This window comes from Diceros bicornis, chromosome 41 (genome assembly GCF_020826845.1).
Source record: "Diceros bicornis minor isolate mBicDic1 chromosome 41, mDicBic1.mat.cur, whole genome shotgun sequence".
In the NCBI taxonomy this organism is placed as follows: Eukaryota; Metazoa; Chordata; class Mammalia; order Perissodactyla; family Rhinocerotidae; genus Diceros; species Diceros bicornis.
The window spans coordinates 7,100,025-7,115,875 of NC_080780.1; positions in this window are offsets into that span (position 1 = coordinate 7,100,025).

Sequence of the window (15,851 nt, forward strand, 5' to 3'; positions counted from 1 at the left end):
CAGGATCCAAACCCATGAACCCCAAAGCAGAGCATGCGAACTTAACCACTATGCCACTGGGCCAGCACCTCCATGTCTTAAAGTGAAAGGCTTGGTTATTGATTTGAGATCTTTCTTTATTTTAATATGCAGTAGTCCCCCCTTATCCATGGGGGATACATTCCAAGACCCCCAGTGGATGCCTGAAACCATGGATAGTACCAAACTCGATATATACTGTTTTTTCCTATATACATACCTATGATAAAGTTTAATTTATAAATTAGGCACAGTAAGAGATTAACAACAATAACCAATAATAAAATAGAACAACTGTAACATACTGTAATTAAAGGTGTGTGAATGTGATCTCTCTCTCTCAAAATAATTTATTACTATACTCACCCTTCTTCTTCTTGTGATGATGTGAGATAATGACAACACCTACCTGATGAGATGAAGAGAGATAAATGACATAGGACTTGTGACGTAGCGTCCTGGGTGAGATGGAGCAGGACGGTGCGCGATTTTATCATGCTACTCAGAATGGCATGCAATTTAAAACTTATAAATCGTTTATTTCTGGAATTTTCCATTTAATATTTTCAGCCTATGGTTGACAGCAGGTAACTGAAACTGCAGAAAGCAAAACTGTGGATAAAGGGGGACTACTGTTAAGTGTTTACAACTATAAATTTCCCTCGAAGCACTGCCTTAGCAGCATGGCATGATTTTAATATGCTTTGTTTTCATTTTCTTTCCTCTCAGAGTATTTTCTAATCTCTATTGTGGCTTCTTCTTTGACCCATTAATTATTTAGGAGTCTGTTGTTTATTTTCCACATATTTGTGAATTTCTCAAATTTCCATCTGTTGTTCATTTCTAATTGCATTCTATTTTGGTCAGAGAACATACTTTATATTAATTCATTTCTTTAAATTTTATTTAGATTTATTTTATGGTGTAATATATGGTTTATCCTGGAGAATGTTCCACGGGCACTTGAGAAGAATGCAGAGGCGCCATTGTTGGGTGGCGCGTTCAGTAGATGTCTGTCAGTTCTGCTTGCTTTAGAGTGCAGTCCAAGTCTTCTGTTTTCTTGTTGATCTTCTGTCAGATAGGTTACTCCATTATTGAAAGTGAGGTATTGAAGTCCCCACCTGTTATTGCCAACTTGTCTGTTTCTCCTTTCAATTCTTTCAGTCTTTGCTTCATGTATTATAGGGCTTTTTTGTTAAGTTTATATGTGTTTATATTTGTTATATCTTCTTGATGGATTGATTCTTTTGTCATTATAAAATGTCCTTTTTCTCTCTAGTAACAATTTTTATCTTAAATTCTATTTTTCTGATATTGGTATTATTGCTGTTAGCTCTTCACTCTGTTCTTGTCATACACTTTATTTCTACATATGTTATAAACCCCACATTATTTTAGCTTAAGTAGTCAATTATCTTTTAGAGATAAAAAAAAATTAATAAAAGAGTCATTTTTTATTTATCCACATATTTATTACTTCTGGTGATGTTCATTATTATGTCTAGATATAGATTTCCATCTGGTATCATTTTTTTTGCAGGTTGTTATAATGGAAAAATTTTTTATTTTGTTTTCTTTTCAGTAATTATCTTTGTTGAGTATAGAATTCTAGATTTATAGGGTTTTTTTCATAATTTAAAAATGTTACTCTACTGTCTAGTTAGTTACATTTTTCTGACAAGAATTATGCTGTCATCCTTATTTTCATTCCTCTTTATGTGATGTCCTTTTTTCTTCTTTACTCCTTTTAAGATTTTTTTTATATCACGGGTTTTGAGCAATTTGAGTATGATGTACCTTGGCTTAGTTATTTTTCATGTTTCTTATGCTTTAAATTTATTGAGCTTCTTGCATCTGTGTCTTTATAGATATACCAAATTTGGACAACTTTCAACCACTCTCTCCTTTTTCTTTTGATGACGTCAAGGACACCTATATTAGGCCCCTTAGAATTGTCTCACAGTGCACTGATGCTGCGTTCATCTTTTTTGTTGTTATTTTTTTATCTATGTGTTTTAAGTCGGAAAATTTCTATTTCTGCAACTTTAAGTTCACTAATAGTTTCTTCTACCATGCCTAATACACCATTAATTCCATGTAGTGTGTCATTTGTCTCAGATATTATAGTTTTCATCTCCAGTAGTTCAATTTGAGTCTTTAAAAATATCTGTCTTGTCTCTATTTAACTTTTTGAACATATGGAAAACGCTTATAATAACTTTTAATGTTCTTGCTCAGTCTCACCTGAGTGTTGTTCCAGGTCAGTTCTCACCGGTTAAGTTTGCTCCTCATTATGCGTTGTGTTTTCTGGCATCTTTGAATGCCTGGAAATCTTGTTTAGAATGCAGGCTTTGTGAATTTTACCTTGTTGAGGACTGGATATTTTTGTATTCTTATAAATATTTTCAACTTTCTTCTGGGAAAAAGTTAAGCTACTTTAAAACTAAAATTATTGAAAACATTGGTTCTTTTGGTTCTTGCTCTTAAGATATTTTGTTAGATAGGACAAGGACAACCTTTAACCTGGGGCTAATGTTTTCCTACTATTGAGGCAGGCTCCTTCTGAGTACTCTGCCCAGTATCCCATAAACATTGAGCTTTCCGATCTGGCTGGTGGGAGCAGGCACTGTCCTTGTCTCTCTGTGAGGGCCAGGTAGTGCTCCCTGTAATCATTTAAAGGGTACTTCCCGTGTCCTCAGGTAGTCTTTTCACACGTGTTCCCTGATCAGAACTTGTGAAGACTCCACGGGGAACCCTTGCAGATATCTGGAGCGCTCTCTCTCTCTCTTTCTCTCTCTCTCCCCTCCCCTCTTCCCTCCTGCACTCTGTCCTGTGAACCCTAGCTGCCTTGGTCTCTCTAGCTTCTCAGCTCTGCCTCCTCAAATTACGGAGTCTTCTGCACCTGGGTCAGTTCCTGTGTGTTGCAATTTTAGGGCTCATCTGGTTTGTTTCCTGTCTCTCAGGGATCACTGTCCTTTCTTAAGTGGTATCTAGTATCTTGAAAACTGTTATTTCTTAAATTTTGTTATTGTTATTGTTTTTTTACAGTCACTAAGATGAATATGGTATCTGCTACTCCATGTTGGCCAGAGGTCGAATCCTCAGCATTGCTTTTACATATTTTATATATTATGCTTTCACTTCAGATATTGTTTGAATAGTGTGTTCTAGAAAACAAAGTTTGAACACTTTTTTAGATGAGTGATCACAGGAAAAGTATGTAGGAGAGAAGAGACCTAGATTTGACTGTATACATTCCATGCCAGAAAACTCATGGGCATCTTATCCGCCTGTCAAATTCCGATTTATCTTCAACACTTTCTCTTTTAGAAACACTTCCTACATAGAGTCTTCCTGCAATTTCCTGCCTTGCCCTCAGATAAATCATTCCATCTTTGTGAAATCATTTCATCCTATTTTAATATCTTATGCATTTTTGCTACTGCCTGCATTATAATTCTTTAAAAACCTTATCTCTCTGCTTGACTGCAAGCTCAATGAGGCTAGGAGGATGGGTTATGTCTTTGGTCTACAGACTTGCAATGTCTGGCTCATACTTGTTGCACTAAACTGATTATACACATCTCTTTTAATTCACAAGTCAAGATCATTATGTGAGGCAGCTGTTTGTTTCTCTCTTTTAGTAGAGAGGGGGAAAGAAGTTCAAAAAGAGCAAATGTTTTGCCCAAGGCGAATAGTCAGGAAATTAGAGAGCTAGATTTGGAACCAAGTCATGATTCTAGTCTCCTGTCTTTCTACTTCATCATTTGCTTCTCTTGAGCAGTACTGTACAGTAGAACTTTCTGCAGTGATGAAAATGTTCTACATCTGGGCTCTCCGATATGGCAGCCACTAGTCACACATGGCTAATGAGCATTTGACCAGTGTGACTAAGAAATTTAATATTTAATTTTAACTAATTAAAACTTAAATAGTCATATGTGGCCATTGGTTACCATATTGGACAGCACAGCCCTAGGCCACTGCAGACGGAACCCTTTTCTCTTTCAGCCCGAATTATACATGTTCAGCAGACAAGAAGTTCTGAAGCTGGGGTTTTAGTTGATTTCTGAACAAACAAGGAATTCCACAAAATGTTCCAACAAATAGTTTTGCCAAAAAAGAAAGAAAAATGTCTAAAATAAAAAATGAAGACTGAGACTGAGAGGAAAAGTGGATAAAAAATAAAAACAGTCAAATGAAAAAATATTCCCTGAAAACAAAGAATTTCTTTGACTTTGCAGTTCTCTATTTCTATGTGACTTCTTTCGTAAATCTATTATCAATATATAATTATATATATATGATTGTATAATATATAATATATTAAGATCGGTTATAATATATAATATAATAATCAAGACATCTATCTATCTTAGTTTGTCTGGCCTGCTATAACAAAATACCATAAACTGGGTGGCATACAAAAAAATATTTATTTATCACAGTTCTGGAGGATGGGAAGTTCAAGATCAAGGTGCCAACAGATTTGATCTCTGTTTAAGGGCCTACTTCTTGATTCAGAGGTGGCACCTTCTTGCTGTGTACTCACGTGGCAGAGGGATAGAGCTAGCTCTCTGGGATCTCTTTTATAAGGACTCTAATCCCAACATAAGGGCTCCACTCTCATGATCTAATTGCCTCCCAAAGGCCCTGTCTCCAAATACCATCACACTGGAGGCTGGGATTTCAATATATGAATTTTAGGGGGACACAAACATTCAGTCTATAGCAATATACATATACTGCTATATATATATTTATATATATTATATATTGCTATATACATAATATATATATTATATACATCAAGGACCATCCATGTTAAAGGTAAGTAATGGCCTCATTGATATTGGCCAAGTATCATCACCTCATTACCTCATCACCTTCCATGTTAAAGGCATCAGAAAGATCACATTTGCCCTGCCCAGCTTGCCTGGCTCTTTCTTCCTGAAGGGCAGCGTGTTCGTTTCTTAGGGCTGCCATGACAAAGTGCCACAGACTGGGCAGTTAAGCAACAGAAATCTGTCTCACAGTTCTCAAAACCGGAAGTCTGGGATTGAAGTGTTGACAGGGCTGGTTTCTTCCAAGGGCTGTGTGGGAGAATCTGCTCCATGCCTCTCCCCTAGCTTCTAGTGGATTGCTGGCAAACTTGATGTTCTTGGCTGATGTCTGCCTTCATGCTCACATGGTGTTCTCCCTGGGCATGTCACTTTAAGTCCACATTTCTCTTTTTTATAATGACACCAGTCATATTGGATTAAGTCCCACCCTAATGACCTCATCTTAACTTGACTACATCTGTAAAGACCTTATTTCCAAATGAGATACTGTGGGTTAGGACACAATTTACCCCATACCTGACAGCCATGGCTGGATATGGAGAGCAAGTAGGAATAGACATTGTTCTCCTGTATTAACCCTGCCCATTATTTGCTCCAGAGGATTTGAGAAAAGGATAAGATGGGAAGGGATAGCCATCATTGTTTGGGTTGTCTGTGCAATCCACATCCTTTTCCCCTGCAGGGATAGGCTCTGTGTATGTCACATGCATCTATCTCCTAGGTCAAAGTTGATTCCTGGGAGAAACTGATTGAATATATTTGTGCTGAGAAATCAGATATAAGATGGAGAAAATCTGCTCAGCATCTGAATGGAGGTCTGTGAACTTATGACCTCAGAGTTAGTCCTATTTGACCGAAGTGGGTGTTGGGATGAGGGTGGGGAGAGAAAGGCTACCTGGATTTCATTTCCTGCTCTCTTTATTAGTTCTGCTTCCATCTGAAGTCTGCCTATATGTTCTTTCTTTGGGTTTGCTGAGATAACCCAACAACCTACCAAACATTTTTCTTGCCAAAATCATGTAAGGAGAGTTTATCTTTTGCGACTGAAAGTCTTGACTGAGATTCAGAGAGAGAAAGGGTGGGAGCTAAGGAACGTTTGTGGGTGAGGTGTCCTGGGCAATGAGCTCTTGCTCATTGCCCAGGGGGTCTATTTCAGTAGATAGAATTGCTCCTTCTCCCTCCCACACTCCAAACAAGCACTAGGTGCCTTTCCAGAGAACAAGTATTGCTCCATGGTTTCCACAGATCAGCTCCAATGAATAAGATGAAGCTTTGTTTACCATCCCCACCCAAGCCACACTCAAATAAGCAGTGAAAACCTCTAGACTTTAGTCATCAGTAGAGGCAAATTATAAACTTCTAAGCATGTGGCTTCTCAAAGATACCACATTTCCCTCATATAATGAGCCTGCAGTTTGTGGCAAAGGATGACTTAAGAACAAGTGAACTCACAGTCTAAAAGGAGAATTGTTATCACTATCAGTTGCTCCCTGACTGACAGGGCTGTTATTTCTTTCAGTAGGAGAAAGAGCTAACGTGCAGAGAGAAAACCTAGAAATAAACATAGCCTGCATCATGGCAAGGCTTTGTGCTGTCCACGTCACAAGAGCAAGCTCCTGGATGAGGAACCCCATTCACGCCTGCCCCGCTTACAGTGATGTTGTTATTACCCAAGTCAGTTCATAGAACAGCCACTGCACCATCATGGCAGGAGCTGGGCTGGGCTGGGCTGGGCTGGGAGGCCCCTGGATGAAATATTGTCTGTGCAGCAGAGGAGCTCAAAGTTAACGGGAAGATGCTGGTAACAAAGCATTAGGATTCCACATGACGAGTCCTTCCTCAGAGGTGGGCATATACTGCTTCATGCACACAAAGAGAGGACTAGTTGATTCTGCCTGAGAGAGTCACAGAGGAGGTGACGTTTGAGGTAGATGTTGCAGGATGCATGGGAATTGCCACAGAGAAGGAGAGGAAACGTGGCCTGTCAGAGCCAACATGGAGAGGGGGAGAGGTGTGGTGAGTTCAGTTAGCAACTGGTGACTTAGCCTGGTTAGAATGAGTGTATGGGGGGAGGGCCTGGACGGACAGCCTGGAGCTGGGTCACAGAGCATTCTGGCTGGCAGTGGTAGAGAAGGAGAACACTGCATGAGGCTTTTAAGTAGTGGTTGATATAACCAAGTCTAGGATTTAGAAAATAATTCTGGCAGCAATGTTGAAATTGTATTTGGAGGACACAGGATGCTAAGAGATCTGGAAGCAGGCTGTTGCAGGAATCCAGGAGAGGTAATATGAACATGACTTTGAGGAGTGGTCTATACTTCTTGCTGGTTTCGTAAGGCTAGGAGGAATTTCAGCAAGTTTCCATTTCTAAATGTTTGCCCTACTGTTAATTTCATATTGTTACTAGTAAAATTCTTAGAGGCAGCAGCAGAAGGCACATTGCAGATGGCAGAGATATTTTTCACAGCTTTTAGGTTGGATAACAATATACTTGACATTTTTCTCATTAAAGTGAGCTTTGCTGTATGATTAGACATGCTAGGCATCTGTGATCTAAAATTACAAATGTGAAAAGCAACAGCTCAAATGTTTCAGTCAATAAATATACAGGAGACAGTCAACATGAAACAGCTCCTTCATATGCTCTCTTCAAGGAAGAGCTGAGTTGACATCAACCACATTTTTGGCAATGGCTTTGCCTGCATACTAAGGAGAGCAAGGGAACTGCAGTCCCAGACTGCTAATTACCCTCAGGATTCCAGTAGAAGTGAGTGCTTTCCATTAGGAAATCTCAAGGCTGAGGGCCGGCAGAGATGGGGAGGGGCAGAGGTTTTTGTTGTGGCAATTAGGGAATTTCCAAAGGGAGCCCAAGAGGGGTAGAATTTCACTTGGCGATCCAGACATAATGGAGACATGTGTAGGGTCAGTGGACAAGTCCAGAGATCAGCAGGCAGTATATATGCTGGTCTTCTTGCTGGAGGCAAGGGTCATGAGTGTGTATGTAAGTGCAACCTGCACACCCTGCTAAAGGAGAAGATGAAGATTCATTAGAACAACTCTCTTCTCACAGACTGATCATGAAAGATGGAGAACTCTTCCCTTTTCTTAACTGCTCTGATCCATTGGCAGTGGCTGCCCAGAGATGTATTGATAACAGTTTTCATTTCTAAATCATCTTGATGGCTAAGGCGACAGATGGTTCAGGGTGTCTTCCATGGGTGCAGAATGTGGGAGTACGATGACTGCTGCTTATTTGCCATTTTGACTATAAGTACACAAACAGAAAACGTGGAAGTGCAGATTCTGATAGAGTGAAGAGGACCCAAACGTTAGGGACCAGAGTGGAAGAAAAAGTTCCAGATAAAGAGATTCTGCTGAAATCACGGAGTAAGGATGAAGTTGTTGTTGTTGTTTTTTATCATGCTGGATGGATTTGCATGTTCTAGAGAAGATGTGACATGGCATGCTTAACGTAGAATGATGAGGGGGTTGAGGGGCATCAGACTGGAATCATGGTGATGGAGGCGAGGAATGTGGCATGGCAGCGGAGAGGAGAAGCAATTCTAGACTGATGGAGTTAAATAGAAGATATTGAGGTCACAGGACCAACATTGTAGCAAGGATGTTCACAACCCTATTCATAAACACAACCCTATTTCTGAGTCACATTGACAGGAGATTTCATCTGTTTTTGGGCAGTAGTGCCACAATGCTGCTTTGAAACCCAAATTACCCAGTATCATCATCAAGGTGGTGGTATTAATTTGCTAGTGCTGCCAAACAAAGTACTACAGACTGGGCAGCTTAAACAACAGACATTTATTGTCTCACAGCTCTAGAGGCTACAAGTCTGAGATCAAAGTGTCAGCAGGGTTGTTTTCTTCTGAGGCCTCTTTCCGTGGTTATAATGACCGTCCTCTCCCTGTGTCCTCACATGGTCTTTCCTCTGTGCATATCTGTGTCCTAATCTCCTCTTCTTATAAGGACACCAGTCATATTGGACTAGGGCCCACTCTAATGACCTCTTGTTAACTTAATCGCCTCTTTAAAAATTCTATTTCTAAAAACAGCCACATTCTGAGGTATTAGGAGTAAGCATTTCAACATACGAATTTGTGGTGACACAACTTAGCCCCCAGCAGTGACCTCGAGACCCTCGTGGGCGGCCTGATGTTCCATCTCCCAGAGCTTATTCAGGATGCCCAAGTCACCAAGGTCTCTAGTCATTTTCCCCTGTCCGGCAGTTCAGACCCTACACCTGAGATTTCTGGGAATGTCTCTCTGTTACTGGAAGAATGCATCTGCCTGTCATTGGCCCTCAAGAACTCTGAGAATCAGCCAGTAGGTGGAACACATGCTATCCTGAGCTGCAGTTAATGCTGCCTGGAGGAGGGGGTGGGAGACATTCACATGAAAATTTGAGGATCTCAAATTGAAGAGATGGGGTCTCTCAGACAGGGTGGGAGTTAAAAGCAATCCAGGCATGTCCCTCCAGCCTGACCTCACTCATTTTCCTCACTTTCACCTGGCCCCAAGTAACCCAGCAAGAGGAAAGTCTAGCTCCTCCTCCTCACCTTTGCCCATACGTCCTAAGTAGGGGAAGAATAATAGTGAGATCCTGACAGCCTTTGGAGCACATTTTTAAGGGCTTGAAGTTTCTGCTTATGAGTGGCTCCACCTTTGCTCTATGGTTAGCTCCCTGAGGGATTGCTTAATTTAGCCTGTGACCAAACAGGTAATCTTGGGTTTGTCAGTTCCTGAAGTCTCAATGGGAGACTGAATTGTGAAGCCTCATTGTGTCCTCTAATCTTCTTCTCAAGGGAGCCCCATACTTTTCATAATCACGTTAATAATTTGCTATGCTTTTTCTGAGATCATTGAGACCCCGGGGGGAAGGGTAGGAACCTGCACACCAACGTCCACCCTGAATATTCAGCCATTCTGCATGTTATAGGTTGTTTGACAGTTACATTAAATAACATATGTCAAATGCCTAGACCTTGCCTAAGCTGGCAAAAGGTAGATGTTCAACTGTTAGTTCCTTCCCTCTAGCCCAACCAAGGACGTCTATCTTTGGTGTTTTTTACATTCTGTTAACAGCTTTGCTTAGGGATAGCATCAGGTGGTTCAAGCTCCTGGAAGAAAAGGGATGTGGCCTTGAAATCCCAGAGGTGACTGACAGGAGAGACCACGTGGTGTTGGGACCTCAGCATGGGTGCCTCTCCCAAGACATGTGTCATAGAAAACATGGAGGAAGGGCCGGCAGATTAGGTAAGAACAAGAGCTTTCCCACTTCCACACTCGCTCATCTTTGGCCTGTTCTCTACATAGCATCCAGAGTGGTCCCATTAAAATGCAAGTTACAGCATCTCTCTCCTCCACTAAAACTCTCTGATGGTATCCCTTCCTACTGTGTTGGAGCCAAAGTCTTTACAATGGCCCATAAGTCCCTTCCTTATCTCACACTCCCTTGACATCTCTGACCTCATCTCCTACATTCTCCCCATTGTTGTGCCTTGAGTGTGCCAAGCAAGCTTGACCTCTACCCTTGCTCTTTCCTCGTCTTCTGATTTTTCTCCCATAATGATGGTGCACTTACTCCCTTACTGCCTCTAGCCCTTTACTTAGATGTCACCTTCTCAGTAACCTTTCCTGTCCCCATTTTCTGCTTTAGTTTTCATCACAGCACTTACCACCAGCTAACATATTCTACGTTTTATTTCCATATGTTTTTTATTTCGTTTTTGTAATTTCTTCTTTCTTGAAAATAAACTCCATGAGGGTAGGGATTTTTGATTGTTTGCTCATTTTTATTGTGGTATCTCCAGTATTCTTGGCACGTTCTTGGAACAAAAATATTAGAATGAATTGAATGAATCACTGTTGTGAGAGGGAAGAGGATGCAAGTCTCAAAGTGCCCTAGTCTATCCAACTGTAGATAGTAAAGACCTTAAGTCTAACTGCAGCCAAGCTAATTGCAGGTCAGCCTATGAAGGTTATCTGAGACCCATACTTGTGTAAAATTGTCTCTATTATAGCAAGAAGTGGTCCCTAGGCAAAAGTAAAAGGAGTTATCTACTGGGAAACTAGAATGGTAATCATATTAATAAGGTATCAGGAAACTAACAATTCAATGTGTAGTTTTGGGCCAGGGTTGGGAATAAATGAAAGAGCTGTAAGGTCTGTCAAGAGATCTCTGAGTACACATTTATGGAAAAGAAAACTTGCAAAATTAAAAATGATTATGTCTCAGAAGCAAGACTCAAAAAGAAAAAAACATAACCTTGCTGTTGGCCAAGAGATTCTTAGACGTCATTAAAAAGAACTGTGAAAATGGAGCTACTTAGTAGGAATCCAATGGAACCAGTCTTAAAGAAGCTAGTCCCTCCTAATAGAGTGTGTGTATATATATGTGAGTGTGTGTGGAGGAAATTTCACAATGACTAGCCATTGCATGGGAAAGAAAGTTCAATAAAGCCAAGGACTGAATCTGTCTTTTGATTGCTATGTTCCTACTGTCAGCACAAGGCCTCCTGGCATGTCATAGATACTCAGTCAATGTTTATAGAATAAGCACATGTTAAAAATCAGACTTCACCATTCATAATAAAAACTCTCAGTAAACTAAGAATAGAGGGAAACTTCCTCAACTTGATAAAGAATATCTACTAAAAACCTACAGTTAACTTCATACTTAATTGTGAGAAACTTGAAGCTTTCACACTAAGATCAGGTGAAAGGCAAGGATTTCCCCTCTTTCTAATCCTTTTCGATATCATACTGGAAGTCCTAGATAATGCAATAAGACAAGAAAAGGTATACACATTGGGAAGGAAGACATAAAACTGTCTTTGTTCACAGATAACATGATTGTCTATATAGAAAATCTGAAAGAATTGACAAAAAACCTCCTGTAACAAGATTGCAGGATACAAGGTTAATATATAAAAGTTAATTGGTTTTCTATATACCAACAATGAACAAGTGGAATTTGAAATTAAAAATGCAATACCATTTACATTAGCACCCAAAAAATGAAATACTTATGTATAAATCTAACAAACTATGTGCAAGATCTATATGAGGAAATCTACAAAACTCTGATGACCAAAATCAAAGAAGTAAATAAACGGAGAGATATTCGTGTTCATGGATAGGAAGATTCAATATTGTTAAGATGTCAGTTCTTCTCAACTTGATCTAGAGATTCAATGCAATCCCAATCAAAATCTCAGCAAGTTATTTTGTACATATCGACAAACTGATTCTAAAATTTCTATGGAGAGGCAAAAGACCCAGAATAGCCTACATAATATTGAAGAAAAACAAAATTGGAGGACTGACACTACCCAATGTCAGGACTTACTATAAAGCTACAGTAATCAAGACAATGTGGTATTGGCAAAAGGGTTGACAAATAGATCAATGGAACAGAATAGAGAGCCTAGAAATAGACACACATAAATATAGTCAGCTGATCTTTGACAAAGGAGCAAAAGCAATACAATGGAGCAAAGATGGTCTTTTCAATAAACGGTGCTGCAACAGCTGGACATTCATATGCAAAAAATGAATTGAGACACAGACCTCACACCCTTCACAGAAATTAACTCAAAATGGATCACAGACCTAAATGTAAAATGCAAAACTATAAAACTCCTAGAAGATAACATATGAAAAAACATAGATGACAGTGAGTATGGTGATGACATTTAGACACACCACCAAAGGCATGAAAAAATTAGTTGATGAGCTACACTTCGTTAAAATGAAAAACTTATGCCCTACGAAAGACAAGGTCAAGAGAAAGAGAAGACAAGCCGCAGACTGGAGAAGATATTTGCAAAAGACACATCTGATAAAGGACTGTTATCCAAAACATAGACAGAACTCTTAAAACTCATCAATGAGAAAACAGACAACTCAATTAAAAAATGGGCCAAAGACCTTAACAGACACCTCACCAAAGACGATATACAGATGGCAAATAAGCATATGAAAAGATGCTCCCTATCGTGTGTCATCGGGGAAATGCAAATTAAAACAATGACACACCACTACATACCTATGAAAATGGCCAGAATCCCAAACACTGACAACACCAATGCTGGCGAGGATGTGGAGCAACAGGAATTCTCATTCACTGCTGGTGAGAATACAAAATGATACAGTCAGTTTGAAGACAGTTTGGCAGTTTCTTAGAAAATTAAATGTACTCTTACTGTATGATCCAGTAGTCATACTCCTCGGTATTTACCCAAAGCAGTTGAAACTTAACGTCCACACAAAAACCTGCACACAGAGGTTTATAGCAGCTTTATTAATAATTGTCAAAATTTGGAAACAACCAAGATGTCCTTGAGTAGGTGAATGGATAAAAGAACTGTGGTATGTACAGAAAATGAAATATTATTCACAGCTAAAAAGAAATAAGCTATCAATGCACAAAAATACATAGAGGAACTTAACTGCATATTGCTAAGTGAAAGAAGCCAATATGAAAAGGCTATATACTGTATGATTCCAACTATATGACATTCGGGAAAGGTAAAACTATGGAGATAGTAAAAAGATTAGAGGTTACCAGAGGTTGGGTGGCGGGAAGAGGGATGAACAGGTGGAGCACAGAGGAATTTTTTGAGGGCAGTGAAAATACTCTGTATGATACCATAATGCTGGATACATGTCATTATACCTTTGTCCAAACCCATAGAATGTACAACACCTAGAGTGAACCATAATGTAACTATGGACTTTGCTCAATAAGACGTCCATTCTTATTGTGCCCTTTGTAGACAGTAAAGGAGAGGTATGCAATATGAATCCTCCATGTCCTTCTGTCGAGCAGGACAGGAATAAAAGAAATGGGGTGTGTCTTGCCAGGTGGAAGTTGGGAGTGGGTCAGAGCTTGATTTCTTCCAGAAGCAGGAAGAGGGTATGGGGTTCTTTCCAAATGCATTGGGCACTAAAGAAATGAGCCAAGGCCCTCTATCATAGGAGCCAAGATCAAAATATGGAAGAGTAGGACCAGGTTAATACTAGATTCAAAGGGGTCAGACACACATGTCAAGGTCTACGTGATGTAGCCTCAGAGTTCAAGTAGAAATAAAGACAAAGAAAATCCAGTTTAGGAACAGAAAGGAGATGGATGGGCAGAGCTGGTCTGAGGTTTTGTGTGGAATGCCATCTCCTAGTGGCTTCTCACTGGTTTGCGCATGAGTCAGAATTGTTTAACACCACGGATGAGCCTTATACAGGGTATCTAAAATAGTCAAATGCATAGGTACAGAGAGCAGAAAGGTGGTTGCAGGGGCTGAGGGATGAGGAAATGGGGAGATGCTGTTAACTGAGTATGAATTTTTTGTTATGAAGATGAACACATTCTAGAGATCTGCTGTACAACATTGTGCCTATATGAACAGTACTGTATTGTGCTCTTAAAAATAGGTTAAGAGGGTAGATCTTATGTTAAGTGTTCTTAGCAGAGTAATAAAAAAAGAGTCACTTAAAAGGTCAGAAACAGGGCTCACAACTAAGGAAAACAGCAAGGCAGCCCAAAGAACTCTAGTGAGCTCAGATTTAAATAGCACATGAATAAAAGATAGAAAGATGGCATCATGTTCCACAGGGAATATGAGAGAAGCATGAGTTTACAAGAATAGCGTCAGGGAGACTAGGGCCTAATGTATCTGAGGGTTTCAGAAATTCCTAAAGGCAACGAAAGAGCTCAGATAGAACAATGAGGATGAAGTGGCCTGTGCGTTCTGATGATGGATGGCAAAGATAGGCAGACAAACAAAAACCACACGATGACGGCCACAACAACAATGATAACACAACTCTTCGGCTCTAGGTCAGCTGGAATGTGTTAACACTGGCCCAGTACGCACGAAGCTGGCGGGGAGTGTGAGAGGGTCGGGAGTACCTGCTGCCCAGGCAGCTGTCGTCAGATGTTCGTTCCATTGTCGGGTTTTGTTTGACCTGCATGGAATCTCCAATTTAAAGTGGGAACCAAAAATTTAAAAATCTACCATATTTCTCTTTAAAATACCTTGCAGTTCTGTTGTTTCTTTCAATATTAGAAAATTTGGCAACAGTGGACCCTTAATCCCGGATGGCAAATTCTGAGTGGGCTGCTAACTTCAGATGAAATTCTATGGATAAGCTAGAGAGACACACTGGGCAGTAATAGAAGTAGCATACTTTTAACCAGCTTCAAAGGATAATTCTGGAGTGTGGTTCTAGGACTATGGCAAAGGCTCTATCCTCAAACCTGACCTTCTTCCCACCTTGATTGCTAATGATTTGGATGAAGATAAATATATTAAAATTATCAAAAAAAATGCATCTAACACAAAGCTGGGAAGGAGAGTAAAGCCATTCAAAGGGGAAATCCCGTTAGTGGGCTGGAGTCCCACCCCCACCACTGTTGTGTAGGCTGGGGTAGGTGATGTTATGAGTCAGCACATGGGAAATGAAATGAAGTGAGTGTTTAGAGCAGAGCAGGTCAGGGAGATGTAATCATGTGGCTGCCAAAAATGCAAATCTGATCTTCAGCTGCTTGATTAAAATTGGAATATCTAGAATGAAGAAAAAAAGCCCAGTCCACTGGGGACATATTCCAACCACAGCACAGACATTCCTTTCAAATGATTTTAGTTCTGTTTTTTATCCCAACTTTTTATTATGAATAATTTCAAACATACAGAAAAGTTGGAAGTGTACTATAATGAACACTTGTATATTGACTGCCCAGATTCAACAATTTTAAACAATTTGCCACATTTGCCTTATCCAGTCACATATGTGTGTGAGAATATGTGTGCGCACATTTTTTTCCTGAACCACTTGAAAGTAGGTTTTGCAGACATCAAGTCACTTCATCCCTAAACACTTCAACCTTCATCTTCTAAAAATGAGGACAATGTCCCACATAACCACTATGTGCCAACATACACAAGGAAATTGACAATAATTTCTAAATACAAT